Source organism: Gallinula chloropus, assembly GCF_964237585.1.
Source record: "Gallinula chloropus genome assembly, chromosome: Z".
NCBI lineage: Eukaryota > Metazoa > Chordata > Aves > Gruiformes > Rallidae > Gallinula > Gallinula chloropus.
Window position 1 is genome coordinate 18,472,280 of NC_140089.1, and position 5,832 is coordinate 18,478,111.

The following is a 5,832-nucleotide window of genomic DNA, read 5'->3' on the forward strand; positions in this document are numbered from 1 at the left end:
CTGTTGACACACACACAGAGCCATGGGTGAGGCTTCCCCCTCTATCCATAGCAAAGTTATACGGACGCCAAACCATGCCGCCCGATACAAGCCGGGCTGGCAGGGAAAGGCACAGCCCGCCCTGGCAGACGGCACGATGCTGACTCCCACCTGCCTCAAGCCGGCACGAAGCCCTGTTGCTCCGCGCACCGGCCGCGCACCCCGCAGCGGAGCCCGGCCCGCTGCAGGCACCCCCCGCCCCCGGGCCGGCGGGCTCCTAACGAGGGCCGGCTCCCGGTCCGTCACTCTCCGCACGGAAAATGCCCCTGCAGTTACCTGCAGGAACAACCCAGGGGCAGGGCGCTGCTGGGGAGCGAGGATCCTGCCCGAGGAGGGCGCGACCTGCACTAGCTGCCCCGGCTGCGGCCAGCGGGGAAGCCCCGCTCCCGCCGCACACGCCAGGGATGCCCGAGGCCCGCGGCACCGGGCGGCCGCCGCATCCCCCGGCCGGCCGTGTCCCCGCCGATGCGGGTGGCGGCGGCGGCTCCGGCTCCGCACAAAGCGGGGTGGGGCCGGCGGGGGCTGCGGCACCCCGGGCTCACGGGTAGGGTAAGGGGGAGGCCGCCCCCCGCTCCGCTCCCCAGCACCGCCGGGCTCCGCAGGCCCCGCGCTCTGGGCAGGTGCCCCGGTCGGCCCTGCCCACGCGTGTCCCGACCCCACGACCCACCACCACCACCTCGGCTTCATACCTTGCCGCTGGCGGCGAGAGTCCGGCAAGGCGCAGGGCGTGTGCATGGGAGCTGCGCCGCGCCGTACCGTGCCGTGCCAGCCCAGCCCGGCCCGGCCCGCCCGCGGTCCCCGCCCCGGCCCGCCCCCCGCGCCGCGCCCCGCGGCCAGGAGGTGCCGTCGGGGCTTGGGGCTGCCCGCCGCTCCCTGATGCGGGAACCTCAGCCCTCAGCGCTCCGGAGCGCCTTGGCGGGGAGGTCCGGTCTGGTCCGGCAGCACGGCTGTGCCCAGCCGGGCGCGATCTGCCGTGGGAAGCAGGGGGCTTTGCTGCTGTAGTGGGAAGAGCCCCTGTGTAACCGCAGCAAAGTGCTCAAGCACCTCTCCTTTCCCCGGGCTGGGGAGTTCCCCCTGCGCAGTTCCTCATCACCATCATCGCTGCAGGTAGGTGCCCCAGGTCTGTGCCTGGGGGCACACTGTGAAGGGTGGGCATGTTTTCATAGAATCACAAACGTTGGAAAAGTTCTGATGATGAAGCCCTGGAATCAGTGGTCTTCCACTCCCTCAGTGCAGGCCCTTTATGGCTTTCTCCATAGTCTCAAAAACACGTTCCTGTTCTCAAAAACACATTCCTACAGGAAGTAGTTAGGAACCCCTTTTAGCTGAAAACAAGATCCACTCTGTCTCGTAACTGGTTGTTGGCCTGATTCTTGATCACTTCCCTGCCTTCGCTTTCTTTCCACTGTTTGGGTTAAATTTTGTAGCTGCTCTAACGATTAAACAGCTCACACAGCTGCCGCTGTATTCTGCTAAAATCCAAATCGTGCAAATGCTTTCTATTCTCAAAACACACAATTGCTCTTTATATTACAGCTGCATTAATTGTCTCTTAAGCTACATCACTGGATCACCTCCAAGATAACCTAGTCCAACCATCCCTCTACCACCTGTATTACCAAACCATGTCCCTAAGTTCCTCATCCAACTTTTCCTTTAACACCCCAAGAGACAATGTCTCCACTGCCTCCCTGGGCAACCTATTCCAAGTCCCGACAGCATCAGAACTTTGCCATCATCCATACAGAGGGTACCCACAAGCCTTGCCTTAGCTCACAGAGCTGCTGAGGATATGGCAGCACATATCCTTGTTAGGACTACCAGGTATCGGGCACTGCACCCTAAAACACTGCACACACCCTGCAACACATAATGTGCCAGCCTTAGCTGGCAGCCTCTCGCTTGCTCAGGAGTCCCTGACAGATGGAGAGACACTGGCCCATGTGGGCCCAAAGCTGCAGGGCCTTCACTGATGGCAAACAGCTCTAGAAAGTTTCTCATAACTGTAGAGCTCACTCAGATTTTGGGGTTACACTACAAGCCCATCTGGTACCCTGGATAAGGAGCTTGGGAAGTAGTCAACAACACCCAAAATCAAAGGTCAGAGGAGACTTCCTTGGCCAGGCCATCCACTCAGCTAACACCACTCTGGTCCTCTCTGAACAGAGCCTGAGACAGCTGGCTCATCCATGCTGTGCTTGCATGACAGCCTTGCTGACAGCCTTTGTTAATGGAGGTGGCTTGTGGCAAAGAGCACACCCATAAAACACTTGTGTAGCTGTGTATAGGGTCTCCTGCAGACCCAAAGAAAACACTGTTGTTAGTACTTTCAGCTGGGATCCAACAGCAGAGGTTGGAGCGATATGCCCAGTAACTCTACTATCCCACTTTAAGTGTCAGAAATTGGGCCAGAGGCAAACCATTGTCACCTCTAGACATCTCTTCCCAAATTAATGGAAAGTGAAAAGTGGACACAGCAGAGAGCAGAGATTTTTATGGAGGGGAGCCTGAGAGCAGCGCCATTGAACACCACCACTGCCCCACAGCACAGCAGCCTATGTCACACTGCTGGGAAGAGCAGAGCTGGCACCTGTAATGGTTGCTCTACATTGCAGGGGCTACATCGCTGTGGCTGCATCGTGGTATCTGCACCTGTTACCTAGCAGGGGCCATTCCCAGGGAGCAGGGTCCTGTCTTGCAAGGAGAAGTGGACGAGACAAGACAAAACAGCTTTCTTCTTGGTGGTATGCCTTGCAGCCCTGGGAAGGGCATGACCAGCTTGCAGGCACAGTATCCTCAAGCAGATTTATGTTATACCAGTGCACAGCCCAGTGCAGCTGCACCAGTGCTGAGGTGCTGCTGGGAGCACTGCACTCTGCTTCATACGGGTTGGCCAAGGCCTACCTCACGTGCCCACAGTGGGTTTGGAAAAAGCCACATGAAGGAAGCCGTTAATTCGTTATAACCAATTAGCATAATACTTAACTCGAATTTCCCTAGCTCCCACCTCTCCTGCTGTAACAATTATCAGCCCTGCGAAGTGCAGGATCACTGACTGTGCCACATGCATGGGAGGAGGTGGCACGGTGAGGTGGGGTGGAAGCTGGGCCCACACAACACTCACCAGCTTCAGGGACTGATTTAAAATGCCGTTGTGATGGCAGTGTCAAAACTGGGAGATTTCAGAAGCTGTGGCATCAGCATGCCCCCTCAATGTGCAAGAGATTTTATCACATTGAAAAATGTTAAATTATTGGAAGATGAAGGTAAAAATATCAGTTGGCTTAAATTTCCTTTTAGAACTTTTCCTTCCTGCAAAAAGCTGCCACAAACAACACTTTTGTGCTAAGAGAATTACTTTATAAAAGAAAAGAAAAGGTATTATTTTCAGAAGGGGGCTGTGATGTTGTGCTGAGAACTACTTTTCCCCACCAAGCCTTGAAATTTCATTTTACGTACCCTGGGTGTTGCCTCAAGTCTCAAAGCTTCCTACTAGCTTGACCTCAGAACATGTCGAAGAGGTTCTGTATTATGAAAATTAAGCTTAAAACCAGAGCAGATACTGATCCACCAGCTGGAATCTCAAACCCAGATTTTGCATTTGGCAGGAAGCCATCAGTTAATGACTAGAAGAAATGGGGACTTTGTCTCAATGGTAGTGGACCACGAGCCTGAAGTGGGCACCTGGACGCAGCAGGACAAGGCCCTCCCCACTCCAAATGTGCCTGCTATGGTTAGTGCTACCTCCCCGTTCACTGACTTAGGTGATGTGCTGTTTTCCTCTCTGGAGAGCTCCTGCAGCTGAACTGAACGGGCACAGGGGTGTTCTCACAATTCAGCATTTCACTGTGGCCTGCAACCTCCCACTGAACTCCAGGAAAGGAGTTAAATTACCTTAGAGGGCCTTAAATTATGTCAGCTCCATCACTATGGCCTTGGCACAGGAAAGTGGTTTGTCTTCCTGCACCTGGCATGTCCCTAGGCCAGAGGCAGCTAATGTTCTGTAGAGGCACTCTTAGCACTGAAAAACAGCTGGAGACGTCCCAGCTTTGGCTGAGGCCACGACAGTGAGCTCTTAAATGAGAAGAGAGCCAGGCCCAGGTCTTGTATCTGTGATGGTGTCAGGAGGCTACCCAGACTGCACGCTGGAGGAGAAACTCAGCACTGTGAGGTAGCTTCTCCTACAAGGTGTCATTGCTTCCCGCTCATGGGCAATGCCCTGTCCCTTAGTGCTCTCCTTCACCCTGGGTGAGAAGCTGGAACTTGGGATAAACATTAACCCAGTACAGAAACAACCTCCCCAGGAATGCCTTTCCAGGGCAGTGTGCCTGGGAATGCAGGAGTGGATTGAGTGTCTTTGCTGTGCACTAGTCCTTTTGCATGCAAGGGCTTATCTGCTGCATATAGAGGTACTGGTGGTTTCAGGCCAAAGACCTTTCCAGCCCAAAGCCACCCACAGCCAAAAAGGGGGTAAAGAAGGGGAAAAGGCTCATAGCCTCTTGTCTGTTTGCAGCTCAGGGACTTAATGATCCAGCAGCAGCTTTCCATGCTTGGCCACCCTCCCTCCACTGATTTCCCCTCTCAAAACCATATAAACTCTTAGCAGCCCCCAATTCCTTTAATGAGGTGGTATATAGATGAATGCACATTCTAGGGAGGGGAAAAAAACCAACACCCAACCAAATAAAAAACATCCTTTTTAGGGTTGGAGCTGATATAGCAAGGTTTAGACAGAGACAGAACTCTTAATTTAACAAGCAACATTATGCATACAGCAAAGCTCAGCAAAGGCTGACTCTGTGGTGGAAAGACCCGTCTCATCCACTGGCATCACCAGCACAGGCAGAGGGAGCTACTGGGCTGTGCAACCATGTCAAACTGTTTTCCAACCACCAGAATTCTCTGTGGCAGCACACATCATCTGTATGCGGTAATGCAAGCCTCTGTACAAAACACCCCTGCACTCACTGATGCTCACTGCAGGTCGTGTAGCATCTTCTACATTCACTGCATTTCAGTAGCCCCAACGTTTGTGGAACAGAGGGGGAGCAGGGTTCATGAGGACATGCTGGCTTGGCTGCAAGATTCGTCTGCACAGGCCCTGCAGATACTAAAAGAGCCAATGGGATCCTGGGGTGCATCAGGACGAGTGTGGCCAGCAGGCTGAAGGAGGTGATCCTCCCCCTCTACTCTGCCCTGGTCAGGCCCCACCTGCAGTATTGTGTCCAGTTCTGGGCTCCCTGGTAGAAAAGAGACAGGGATCTCCTGGAGAGAGTCCAGAGAAGGGCTACAAAGATGATTAAGGGCCTGGAGCATCTCCCCTGTGAGGAAAGGCTGAGTGAGGTGGGACTGTTCAGTCTTGAGAAGACTAAGGGGGGACTTTATTAATGTTTATAAATATCTTAAGTATGGGATGCAGGGGGAAATGTCCAGCCCCTTTTCAGTGGTCTGTGGAGACAGGACAAGGGGCAATGGCTGCAAGTTGGAGCACAGGAGGTTCCACACCAACATGCAGAAGAACTTTTTCCCAGTGAGGGTGACAGAGCCCTGGGACAGGCTGCCCAGGGAGGTGATGCAGTCTCCTTCTCTGGAGATATTCAAGACCCGTCTGGATGCCTATCTGAGTGATATGTCCTAGGGAGCTGCTTTGGCAGGGGGGTTGGACCCGATGATCTCTCGAGGTCCCTTCCAACCCCTGTGATTCTGTGATATTCCTGCATCCACCACAGTTCAGTAAAGAATGACCACAAGTTGACTGGTTGGTAGAATGACTAGGAAATGCCCCTCAGCACA